Source organism: Oryctolagus cuniculus, chromosome 8 (assembly GCF_051225735.1).
Source record: "Oryctolagus cuniculus isolate XC-2025 breed Fujian yellow rabbit chromosome 8, ASM5122573v1, whole genome shotgun sequence".
In the NCBI taxonomy this organism is placed as follows: Eukaryota; Metazoa; Chordata; class Mammalia; order Lagomorpha; family Leporidae; genus Oryctolagus; species Oryctolagus cuniculus.
Genome location: NC_142874.1, coordinates 76,087,265 through 76,101,183, shown reverse-complemented (window position 1 = coordinate 76,101,183; position 13,919 = coordinate 76,087,265). Strand labels below are relative to the sequence as shown.

General features: G+C 40.4%; 1 long non-coding RNA gene across 1 annotated transcript; it reads right to left on the bottom strand.

Annotated features, from left to right (window-relative positions):
* Window positions 1-1,681: 1,681 nt before the first annotated feature.
* LOC149125061 (uncharacterized) lies at window positions 1,682-12,509 on the bottom strand. Its single transcript, XR_016212291.1, has 3 exons — window positions 12,325-12,509; window positions 9,456-9,548; window positions 1,682-2,169 (listed from the first exon to the last, which is right to left on the bottom strand). It is a non-coding gene; the product is annotated as an uncharacterized LOC149125061 (long non-coding RNA).
* Between the last annotated feature and the right edge of the window lie 1,410 nt (window positions 12,510-13,919).

Genomic DNA, 13,919 nt, shown 5'->3' with positions numbered 1-13,919 from the left:
GAGCCAGGTGCTTATCCTGGTCTCCCATGGGGTGCAGGGCCCAAGCACTTGGGCCATCCTCCACTACACTCCCGGGCCACAGCAGAGAGCTGGCCTGGAAGAGGGGTGACCAGGACAGAATCTGGCACCCCAACCAGGACTAGAACCCAGGGTGCCGGTGCCACAGATGGAGGATTAGCCTATTGAGCCGCGGCTCCAGCCTGAACTATTCTTTGTCTTATATAATATTTTGTAAATCATGAAAACACAGATGGAGCAGATAAGCAGATGTCCAGATCAGTCTATTCCTTCCTACTCTTTCCCTGCACACATGTATTAAGCAGTTGCCATTTTCCAGGCTATGTATTGGTTGCATTTGTGTTCAAGGCTGACAGTAGGAGTAGCCAGTTGTGTCTATCGCAAACTGGCATGCCAAATCTTCTGCCTGTATCTTTTGCTTTTACTGTCCCTCCCAAGTTGGGGTCCTTGGTATCAGTGATCTGGGTTATCACCTCCAATACATAGTCTCCCTCCTATATTGTTGCCAGCCCTCCAATCCATTATCTCCCAGCAGTCACAGTGATATACTACAATATTTACCTGATATGGTCATTTCCATAAGGAAACCCCTTCAAAGGAATTCCTTAACCCCTTACTGGGATCTGCCAAGATCCTGTGTGACCAGAACCCTGAGCACTTATTCAGTCTCATCTCTGACCTGGTCAATTACAGTGAGCTCCAGAAACATTAGCCTTGCTAAAGCTCTGCTCCCAAAGGGTCAAGCTGCATACACTAGGGCCTGCAGTCCCCTCAGCCAGGCAAGTTGGGGCATCCAGTCTAGAACAGGTGGCTGCTTCTTACACCAGAGGTATGGTTTCAATGTTGCATCTCACATAGGCATCCAAGTGGGACTCTTCTCTGACACTCTCCACATGGCACTATTTATTTCCTTTATCAGATGCATATTATTACAGTCTTCAATTATATCTTTCTTATTTTTATCATCTCTAGGAAAGTCTCAAGAAAGAGGAACCCTGGGACCAGTGCTGGGATGTAGCAGGTAGAGCCACTGCCTGCAGTGCCAGCACGCCATGTGGGTGCCAGTTCAAGTCCTGGCTGTTCAACATCCAATACAGCTCTCTGGTATGGCCTGGGAAAGCATTAGAAGATGACCCAGGTCCTTGGGCCCCTGTACCCATGTGGGAGATCTAGAAGAAGTTCCTGGATCCTGGATCCTGGCTTCAAATTGGCACAACTTTGGCAGTTGCTGCCATCTGGACAGTGAACCAGTGGATGGAAGACTTTCTCTGTCTCTGTCTTTGTCTCTCTTTCTCTCTCTATCTCTCTCTCTCTCTCTGTCTGTCTGTCTCTCTCTCTCCTCCCCCTCTTCCTTCTCTTTCTCTCACTTCCTCTGCCTCTCTCTAACTCTTCCTTTCAAATAAATAAATAAATGTTCAAAAAGAGAGAGAGAGACACTGGGATTAAACATGACAATAGGTCTGATCTGATTTCATCATCATTTAAAAAAATCATCTATTATTTTTCACTTTATGTTTCTGTGTGGGAGCAAACTGTTGAAATCCTTACTTAATGTACACTAAGCTGATCTGTATATTAAGATAATCAAAAATGAATCTTGATGTGAATGGAAGGGGAGAGGGAGTGGGAAAGGGGAGGGTTGTAGGTGGGAGGGATGGTATGGGGGGGAAGCCATTGTAATCCATAAGTCGTACTTTGGAAATTTATATTCATTAAATAAAAGTTAAAAAAAATACAAAAAAAAAAAAAGAGAGAGAGAGAGAGAGAAGAACCCTGCCTCTCCCATTCTTGATTGCATTGTCTACAGGGGCACAATACAGAATAATACTTCCACGAATACTTGTTTAATAAGTGAAGAATCAAACCATTGGCAAAAACAAAGTAAAAACATGCTACTTACTGAGAAAGAGTGCATGAAAATGAAGTTTGTAAGAGACAATATATTTCACGATGATCAGGATAGCATGCAGCGTATGTACCTACCCAATGTTAGAGATTTTCAATTCATCCTCATATAAGAAAGCCTGATGCTTTGTCTTCTTATTACCGGTTCTTAACTTTATCGGACCGTGCACCAGGAGTGGCTTTTCGGCATGTTCCTGGGAAGTATTTTCATCTCCTGAGATGATGGCCTCCTGAACATCACCGTCCCTGCTCAACATCAAACACCAAAGAGTAGCTAGTCAATGGTTGCAGAATAGTTTGATGCCAGTCATTAGGAGTGACACATGATAAAACTGTCATCTCAATTCCTCAGACAAGGATCTCCAACTATGGATGCCAATGGGGTTTCAGGTTTTACAGGTCTCAAAGAGCAGATGGCACTTAGAGAGTTGGACAGGGGACACATGCAAGGGAGAACCTGGGGCAAGTAGCATCTTACAGGCATGGAAAAGAAGACAGCAACTCCAACCAAGAGGTGTCAGGTAAGTGGAGAACTGAGAGGATAACAAGAAGGGAGCCGTCATTCACATCAAATGCTATGGAAGGTAAGGCAGGTGATTACTGAGGACTGATCATTTGACTTACTAACATGGAGGTCTTGGTAACCCTGGACAGTTGCTGGTGGAATGATGGAAGGGATGCTTTCCAGGAAGTCTGTGGTACACAGAGGGTTCTAAAGCAACCCACTCAAAAGACTCACACCCTAATGATTGCAACCTATGACTGTGCTATTTGCAAAAAGAGACTGTGAAGACAGAATGAATGTGATGAACCTTCAAATAGGGAGATTGCATTCCCTAGTTTAGGAGGCTTAAACTAACCCCCAAGAGGTCCCCAAATCAGAGAATATCATCTACATTGACTCAGGACATGGGGGAAGGGGAAGGGGAAGCCAGAGAGAGTTGAAGGGCAAGGGAGAACGAATCTATAATATGGGCAGGAGCTACATAGAAACATGAGAATAGTCAGCTCCCAGGAGCAAACACCAGCCCCCAGGTGACAGCTGGAGGAGGAATGTACTTCAAATACAAGTAAGGGAATTCAGCCAATGTTCTGAATTAGCTCAGAAGCAGATCCTAGCACAGAGCTATCTTCCAACACCTGGACCAGGCTTAGAGGAGGGAGGAGAGGAGGCATGGGAGTGTGTATGGGAGGGCTGATATAGTGAGAAGAATAACTATATTCCTAAAGTTGCATTTCTGAAAATTTGTATTTCTTAATAAATAAATTTTAAGAATAAAAAAGAAAGTACTGAAGATTATTGAAAATTTCAGAGTTTGTTTCTAACTGGCTGTGTATGAAAGGGAGCATATATCATAAAAGAGAACATGTAATCTGGAAAAGTAATATCAATCTGCCTGGTTTTAGTGCAAGTTAAAGTAAAATATCAAAAGCAATCTTCAACTGTGAAGTTCTCCATACATATTTGCTGCTAATTCATTCTAAGTAAAAGCAACAGGCATGAACTCTGAGAAAAGTGTCTTCTGCCTTTTCAAAGGAAAATTAAATCACATACCCCTGATATCCTAAAGCAGTTTACATCCCTAAAGAGAGTATTTCCATTCAACTACCACACTGCCCTCTGTAAGGAACACTAAGATGGACACCACAGCTGTCACTCACCAAGCTCTTAAAATATGGTTTCAGAAGAGAGAATAAAAGGCATATTTTTAGCCTATCACATGTAAAACAAAATGATAAAGCAATTGGTAAAGAAGTCATTGTAACATGGTCCCCTTTTAGCATGATAATTTACATAATAGGGATACATTGATTCCCACTTAGTAAAATGCTTCCCATCTTATCTAAATTAGTGTTCAAATTGGGAGGCGAGGGGAGAGAAGTGTTAAACAACATGAAATAATACTGGAAACATCCACAAACATTTCTTAACATCAGAAAAGCTTAGATATAACTTGTTGAGTTAGGACCATGTACCAATGGGACTCTGTGGCCATAGTAGGTAAAATCAGTTAGACTGAGCAGAACATAAAACTCTTTCATAAACAGGACAGCCTCTTCGAGATCTTTCCAGAGAAAACTATTTGCCATGAAGCCAAGGAAATGTCTCTCCTGACAGTACAAATCCTGCTCTTTGTGCTCAGTAGCACTAAATCAAAGAACAAAAGTAGATTCTCATGAAACCAGCACCAAAGGCAGGAATTACTTCCTCTGTTTTAGGGAAAACAGGACAGAACTCTTCCTGGGGCTACCAGTCTGTTTAAATGATCACAAGTAGTATAGGAAAAGGCTACCTTGCACTGGGGACTGGCAGATGACTTCCAGAAGGTCTGACATCATTATCATATCCTGAAAACAATTCTATTTCTCCCATTTTTCAAAATATTTGGCTCTGTCTATACTCTTCAACAGAGACTATGAACAAGTCCCTGAAGACTGTGTGTTCCGTAGTAGTCAAGATCACCCAGCATTCTGATGTCAAGGTTCTAAGGCTCATGCCATAACTGACAAACTCTCTAACTGATATATTGGTTTTCTAGATTTTGGCACCATCATTCAATTCTTCAAAATTAAACTGAGATGATGGTTCATTTGCATGCAGTTGTAAGAAACACAGAGAGATTTCAGCAATCTTTCCTCCAGTTTGCCCAAGCGGCAATATATTTCAGAGCTATAGTGTAATATTTTTCTTTTCATATTTTAGTATAATTATATAATATTTTATACAAAAATAGTATGTACAACATTAAAATAAATACATGTTTCACCCATTTTCTGTTCTTGTAGCAGAACCCCTTAGGCTAGGTAATGTGTCAAAGAAAGTTTACTTGTCTAACAGTTTTGGAGGTTGAAAGTCCAAGAGCATGGGACCCCATTCACTCAGCCTCTTTTCCTGGCTTATAGACAGCCATCTTCACACTGTGTCCTTGCATGGCACAGAAAGAGAAAGAGGTAAGGGCTTCAACAGGAGAATTGGGTGGGGGGGGGGAGAACTCTGACCATTGCAGTCTATTTTCATTTCTGTCATTGAACACTGACCTTTCAGCCCTAAATACCAAATGAAGAGATAGTATCAATGTGATGCTGTATCAATTAAAATGTTATTTTAACATATCACAACACAAAATTCTTTTATTCAATTTTCCCCCTTAAGTGTTTAAATGGGTGATGGCAGCTCTTGTCAAGAGCCTCATGTGTTCTCTGACATCACACATAAGGGTGTTAATTGTTAAATTAACAACAGGAGTCACTGTGCATTAACTTCCTATGCAGGACCTCTGTCCTCAAATTGTTGGATTATGAGAGTTCATAATAAAACTTGTTTGCAAAGATTTACTTCATTTTAATGTATTAAGTGGAGGATATTATCTATGTCTCATAAGCTATAGTAATGTCAAAGTGCTCACAAAGGATGCACTATTCTTGGGTTCTTCAAAGTTAATTTTCTCAAATATATATACATACATATATATATATAAATTAAACCTCAAAAAAAGTAAATGGGTTATGAACTATCTACATAGGAAAGAAGGTTTTGTAGTAACATTGGCAGGAGGGCTACAACCAAACTATGTAGTTTTTGAACCCCCCTTCAGCATTCGCCATGTATAGAGTGCTTGTAAAAGGAGTTATTCTATGGCAGATGTTCTAAACAGAACTCTGGCCTCAGAATCAGCCTTTAAGGCATTCAGGTCTGGCTGAGAGCCTATGAGAGTATTTTAGGCAGGGAAAGTTGAGACACTCTGGCAAATAAAAAAAGAGGACCTAAATGAAAGATCTCTGTGAGTGAGATCCCAGTAGAAAGAATGGGCCATCAAAGAAGGAGGTACCTTTCTCTGAAGGGAGGAGAGAATTTCCACTTTGTCTATGACCTTGTCTAAATAAGATCAAAGTCAGCAAACTCAAAAGGCTCCACAGCTTTGGCAACTCATGACTAGAGCCTAGGGAAATCACTGACGCCATAAACAAGAGTGTCAATTTGTTAAGTCAACAACAGGAGTCACTGTGTACTTACTCCACATGTGGGATCTCTGTCCTTAATGTGTTGTCCAATGTGAATTAATGTTATAACCAGTACTTAAACAGTATTTTACACTTTATGTTCTGTGTGGGTGTAAGCTGATGAAATCTTTACTTAATATATACTAAATCAATCTTCTGTATATAATTGAAAATGAAAAAAAAAGAGTTATTCTAGAAGAGTCTCAGTGTCTCGAACTGCACAACAGAGGTGATAGTGCACCTCAAAGGATTGTGACAACTATAAAATGGGATAACAGTATAGAAAATTTAGCAAGCTAACCAATATAGTAATTCTTGCTTAATACCAAGGATGCTTAGAAAAGACAGGGAGACATTATTTTCCAAAATAGTGAACAGTATCATGGATGTTTGTCCATGGCCACAGAGAAAGAGGGAGAATATGCCACACAATCAAATCCATTGAGCAGCTACAAAACGTCAAGCTTCTTGCAAGGTAGTCTATATATAGCATCTCCTTGCCTCAACATCAGCTTCTGAGATAAGAATTATTAATTCCATTTTTACAGGTGGAGAAACTGAAGCTCAGTGAAGTTGTGTGACTGGGGGCCAGATATATAACAGTTGGTAAAGTGAGAACTCTCTAAGTCCTAAAGCACACAGTGTTTCCATAGCTAAGCAGCACCCCCCCCCCAGACAAGGGGAAAATATCCTTGGGGTGTGTGTGTGTGTGTGTGTGTGTGTGTATATATATATATATATATATATATATATATATATATATATCAGAATCATCTTCCTGGCATGTACTGGGGGCCTCAGTATCGTCTGCAGCTGGATTTGGTGAGCCCTCACACCCATTCATTCTTCTCCCTCACAGGGCTGCTTCTGGACCCCCCAGCCTCTGTGGGAAGCTTGTTGATAACTCTCAGCCAGCCAGTTTGTATTAGTGCCCAGATATTCTTTTAGTTGCCTGTTACCTTAGGCAGCCAGACCTTGGCATCAGACAAGCTGGAAATAGCAGTCAATACCAAGAAAAGGTTATAATCAATGACTCTCCAGATGTCTACTTATGCTGGCAGTTATGAGCCCTTGGGAGAACCCTCACACTCCCCATATGTTCTGGTCTCCCTCCTGGATCCATGTAATTATCCTTTCTCATGTTGGTCCTCTGAACACCCTCATCTTTGCCTCCACCAAGGGAAACATCCTCAGTAGCTGATATCAAGCACCTGCTCCAGTGTTCTTTGCTGCCCTCTACTGGCAGGAATTGGAAGTCATATTTTACTTCTCAGGACCTTGGCACAAGGCAGGTACTTCGAGTGAATTCTGGAACGCCAGATTGGAAGTGCTATCACAAAAACTAAGTACATAAAATGAACAATATTTGAGAACATTTTTGAACAAATCAAAGCCATTGTAAAATATCTAAGTGCACCCTGAAATGCTGCCTATAGCTGCATCTGTCATCTATCTTTTCATTCAAGGCAGAGTTTCAACATCACAGTGGAAAATCAGGCTCGCAATATTAATAATCATTCCCATAGTTTATAGAAATGAGAAAAAGAAATCACAAAATGGAGGATAAAGCGATAAAAACATGGCCTACTCAACCTTCCTAAAGAAACTAATAATGTTGATGATAATATACACATTAAGTCAGATCTCCTATTTCCCATGTCTATTTCTCAAGTTGATTGAAACAGTAGAGGGGGATAGGATAATATGGTAAACACAAATTAAACACACAATTTGGCTACAAAAGTGCATAAAGGAATGAGAGAAGAAAATCATGATGGAAGAAATGTAATGATGCTATGACTATAATACCCTAGGCTAATAAGCTACTCAAGGCAACTTCTTATAAAAAGGATTTTTTTAGAATACTGCCTATTGAAACAGTGCTGTGGGAGCAGGGTGTTAGTTATTCCATTCCTTATGTCTTCATAGAGTAGACTGGCAATTGGATACTCAAATATTGTAATTCCCTGGTCTTCACTTCTCCAACTTGGAATGAGATGTACATAGCATTCTATTCTTGCAGCTAAGCTTGTGTGCTGGAGCAGGGGACCCTCTCCTTTCACCTCACCTCTTAGAGGTAAGGGCAGGTGGTAAAATAATAGGGTCTTTGGAATTGGGACTGGAGATAGATTATGGATGTTTGAGTTTTGGCAAACTATTTAATATTTCTGCATCTCAGCTCTTATATCTGTAAAAAGAAGATAAAAACTTTCAAAGTGTTGTGATGAAGTGTGAGATAAAGCATGGAATAAGATAATTCAATCCCTGATGCCTGCCTGACCCACAAATAGCACTCCAGAAACCCTGGAAGTATTCTCTCAGTGTCTAGATAGGGTTTCTCTGTTGCTCTGCTGGATGGTTCCCCATCTGGGGCTCGCTGGGTATCAGAAGAGCTGCTCTATCACAAAGAAATACACAGGTACCTCTTGGCTTCCAGCAGGAATATCCATATGTGGACAGTTTTCAAGGGTGTTTGAGATAGTATTCTTGCATGGACTTAGATTAGGAGTTATCCAGTTTATACTTGGAGGGTTTTGGGTGCACAGATAATATTCCAAGACAACATAGATTCAGAATGGATATTTGGCTCAGCAGTTAAGATGCCAACATCTTTTACTACAGTGCCAGTATCAAGTCCCAGATCAACAACTGCCAATTCCACATTACTACATATACTCCTTCTAGGAGGCAGGACTGCTGGCTCAAGTGCCTGGATCCCTGCCACCAATGTGGGAGACCTCAGCTGAGTTCTTTAAACCTGGCATCAGCCTGATCTACCCCCTCACTACTCCAGGAATTTGAGAAAAGAACCAGCAAATGGAAGAACTCTATTTTTACCCTCTCTGTCTTTCAAACACAGAAGATGAATGACAATTGAAAAAAAAGATTTTGATCTGATGTAAGTCCCTTTGTGGAAACAAGTTGCATAGCAAAGGACACAAATAAACAGATGAAAATGTATTTCATACAAATAACTGAAAATACATTGTGTTTCTCTTATATAAAAAATAGATCCAATGATAGAGGATAAAAATAGGTAACATGGTAACGTAAGTTGACTTGGGTTATCAGAAGGTCAACTCATTTTCTATCTAGATGTTGTATAATGGTCTTATTGCTGGGTCACAAGGTTTTGGCCAGATTGGAACACAATTTTCAACACTAATAGATATAAGGTAGCTTTTCTATGTATACTTTATAAATAGGCACCAGCAAATACTGCTGGCTTTCAAAGATACAATCATGTAGAATGGAAGGATCCCTACTGTTCTAATGTTATAAAATATAAATAAAAAATTTGAAAGAGAGAGGAGAGTATCCATTCTACAGTTATTCCAACATAAACATTTATTATGGTGATAATGAACAAAATTACTTGAAATAAATTTCACATATTTCACAAACAAGAATAAGATTATTTACAAGTAATACAAAACAGAATTCCTCAAGGACTCTCTGGATCTGATGTTCATTTGAATACTTTTCTGAGTAGATAGAAAACTAAGTCTCACACCAGTCAAAGATCTTACCTGATGGATTCTTTAAGCAAAGAAAGATTAAGATAAAGGCTTCTGTCTTCTGTTTCCTTCCATTCTTTAGTCAATCATCTAATAGTGGAATACCTGAGAAAAGTGTAAATAGAAATTACACAATCAGACATGGGTAAATTTTGAAAGCATGTGAAGGAAATCCCCTGTGTCCTGGATACTCAATTGCTAAAAGGATGCAAAAGGTGAAAAGAAAATATTTCAGAAACACTTTATTGGATGTGCTTATTGGGAAGCCACAGGATGAACTTCCTTGGCTGGGGAATGAAGGAAGGGACCATGTAAATGTCAAACAACAGCACAACTGGGATACCCATCGAGCCCACAGTTCAGCTTCCTCAGTAATGCATGAGATTAAATGAAATTACTCAAATAAAGAACCTAGAAACAACAAAGCATGTGTCTTTTTACTCAGTGTGTTAATATTCTTGAATTGAGAAATCCCCCATGTTAGCTTCCTACTAGAAAAGCTGAATATCACACTCTTAATGAGCTTAAAGAAATTCCTCTTAATTTAAACCTGACAGCATTAGTGACGTCTTGTTGGGAGTTTAGGAGTTACAGTGTAGCATTCTACCACCATTCTGATTTTTCATAAGCAATACATGGGAAAAATATTAAACACTAGAATTGAAATGAAATATCAAATGAAAGCAGGAAGTGAAAAATGTCTCTGTGGGTATATGTATCCTATGATGCTAATGGTTTCTGAGCCTATATTTTAAAGCAGGGGTGATAATGAACATAAGAAGCTTCATTACATTCTAATTATAAAGGCAGCTTCTGTTCAGCATGCATGTTGTATAGTGAGAAAATGATTAACAAGACAGGCATGGAACCCTTGTTCTACTATGAGACTTTTTATATACTCTAAGCAAAATAACAATTTTTAAAAACCTTCCTGCCCGAGTTTTCACATCAAAATTCTCCCAGATAATACCTCAAAGAAATGGCAAGCTGTGGTTTAGAAGAATATGGAATTGACATAAATTTGGAGGAATCTCCAATTTGAGGTAGTATGGATGAAAACAAATAATGATGTTGTTCAAGAGAGCTTAAACTTGAAAGAAATCAACAGCTCTCTGAGCTAGGGGAGTTTTGAATAGTAGTGCCCAAAAGTAAATTGTGATCTGTTACAAGGCTGGTAAATGACAACTACTGAGTCAAAAACAGGTCAAATACTTAATGTTACCCATGGTCATTCACTCACACAATATTGTCTCTGACAGTTTCAGGCTACAATGTAAAGCTTCAGGCTACTCAAGTAAAGTGAAAGACAACTGAACATGTAAAGATTCTTTTTCCTTTCAGTCCTCCCCCCAAAGTAGTATAACTATTTACACTGTTCTAGATATTATAATGTTATCCAGAGTTGGTTTAGAGTATGCAGGAATATATGAGCAGATGAAATGGAAGTAATATACCACTATATGCAAGGAATATGAGTATCTTTAGAATTTAGTATCTGGCCGGCTCCACGGCTCAATAGGCTAATCCTCCACCTGTGGCGCCGGCACACCAGGTTCTAGTCCCAGTCAGGGCACTGGATTCTGTCCCAGTTGCTCCTCTTCCAGTCCAGCTCTCTGCTGTGGCCTGGGAAGGCAGTGGAGGATGGCCCAAGTCCTTGGGCCTCACACCTGCATGGGAGACCAGGAGAAGCACCTGGCTTCTGGCTTTGGATCAGTGTGGTGTGCCGGCCACAGTGGCCACTGTGGGGTGAACCAACAGAAAAGGAAGACCTTTCTCTCTGTCTCTCTCTCTCTCTCTCTCTCACTGTCCACTCTGCCTGTCAAAAAAAAAATTTAGTATCCACAGGTGAGTGGAACCGATCCTCAAAGACCAGAGAGACAACTGTACTCTCTGGCTTGGCAATGAGACATGGCAAATGTTGAAATGTTGGCAAAAGGCAGTGTGAATGATTCTGAGTTAATCTTAAGGATCAAGATTAGCCACTAGCCAATGTCAGAATGTCAGAATGAGACCTGTGAAACAGACCCACTCTAGCTATCTATAGATTTGCATGAGAAACAAAACACTGATTGAGCCAGCCTGGTTTCACAGTGGGTTAAGCCACCACTTGTGATGCCCAAGTCAAAATGGTGGTACAAGTCCCAGCTGCTCTGCTTCCAATCCAGCTCCCTGCAAACTTACCTGTAAGACTGGCACATCATGCCTCAAGCACTTGGGCTCATTGCTACCCATGTGGGAGACACAGATGTAGATCCATGATCCTTTTTTCAGCCTGGCCCAGACCTAGCTGTTGCAGGCATTTGGAGGAGTGAACAGATTTTGATCTATCTATCTATCTATCTACCTATCTATCTATCTACCTCTCTTTCTCTATTCCCACTGTGTGTGTGCATATGTGTGTGCATATATATATATATGTATATGTATGTGTATGTGCATCACTCATACTTTCAAAAAGTAAATAGAACAAAAAATACTTACTGTTGGCCGGCGCCGCGGCTCACTAGGCTAATCCTCCGCCTAGCGGCGCCGGCACACCGGGTTCTAGTCCCGGTCGGGGCACCGGATTCTGTCCCGGTTGCCCCTCTTCCAGGCCAGCCCTCTGCTGTGGCCAGGGAGTGTAGTGGAGGATGGCCCAGGTGCTTGGGCCCTGCACCCCATGGGAGACCAGGAAAAGCACTGGCTCCTGGCTCCTGCCATCGGATCAGCGCGGTGCGCCGGCCGCAGCGCGCCGGCCGCGGCGGCCATTGGAGGGTGAACCAACGGCAAAAGGAAGACCTTTCTCTCTGTCTCTCTCTCTCACTGTCCACTCTGCCTGTCAAAAAAAAAAAAAAAAAAAAAAAAAAGAAGAAAAAAAAAAAAAAAAAAAAAAAATACTTACTGTTGATATTCTCTGAATGCAGCAAAATCCAAATTTCATGGGTGAGTATACTCTGCTTAAGCTTTCCCATAGAGGCTGGCTTCTCAGATTGACAACACTAGGAAAAGGATCTCACTCAAAGTTCAGATGTGTTTTAAGTCTCAACTTCTGACTGTGAAGGGCTCAACTGCAACAGGTTTTCATTCCTCTACCTATGACAAGAAAAACTGAGTGATAGCTAATCCAGAGCAGTGACCCATCACACTTAGAATGCTGCATTTTCTGTGTAGAGCAATGTGTGGAAGTCAGTCGTGACTCCTCAGCTGTTGGTTTAAATGTCTTCTACATAAGGTAAGCCTCCCAGCATAGGATGTTGAGACAGGTTTGCTTGATGTTGCAGTGGATTAGTCCACCACCACTTGTGATGCCATACTCCATACTGGAATGCTGATTTGAGATCCAGCTGCCCTTCTATCTGGCTCCTTACTAGAGAGAACCTAGAAAAGCAATGGATTTTGGAACAAGGATTTGGGCACCTTGCTACTTATGTGGGAGGCCCAGCTGTAGTTCTAGGATCTTGATCTGACCTGGTCCAGTACTGTCTATTATAGATATTTGGGTAGTGAACCACTGGTTTTGAGGTATACATATCTCTCTCTCTCTCTCTCTCTCTCTTTCTATCTCTCCATCCCTCTCTCTCCCTCTGTCTTTAATCACTCTAAATTTCAACTAAATAAATAAAATAGGACATTAAAAACCCCACAAGAGTGAACAGCAACACATAGATGATATAAAGATCTAAGAATTTGTGCTAAAAATCCTAGCTGACAGGGAATGAACAAAATGCATGCCACACCAACCTTTAGAAATGTCATTTCACAGAATGCCTAGTCATACATCTCATATGTGAAAATGCAAACAGAGCTTTCATTGCCACTTTTCCTGAAATGATCAAGCTCACTAATGCCAATATCTCCCTTACTTCATAAAGATTTTCAGGGTCCACACATTTGCAATGAGAACCCAGAAGCTGCCCTTGCTCTCAGGTTTTCAGCCTTTCCTATCATTCCCTTTGCTACCTTTCTGAACCCAGTTTGGGCTGTTTTAAAGGTTAAAGGCCCCAGCTAAAGCAAAACTGGTGCTATAGAGGGAGCTGTAAGCAATAGACTGGTTGGTATCTCCTACTACTGAGACCAACATTTCATTCTAGGGCCTTACTTTCTGGACTTCACTCCTAGATGCACTATAAGATCATTTGTTTGCCAAATATAGAAAGACTGACATTAAAGTATCATGGAGTGTTTTGGGGAAAATTTCATTATTGCCATTGTTTACCAAATTGACATATAATGTTGCAAGCAGTCTCTGCTTTCTATAAGAATTTTTAACATATTTCATTAAAAGACTACCAGAATTATTATCTCCATGTTTTACTAAAACACTATTCCTGCTTTCCTTTTGAATCCATATTTCTTTTTTTTTTTTTTTTGATTTTTTAAATGATGAAATCAGGTCAGACCTATTGTCATGTTTAATCCCAGTGAGAGTCAAGTTGGGAATTGATAATTTCTTCTTTTTTTTTTTTTTACAGAAGATCAGTTTAGTATACATTAAGT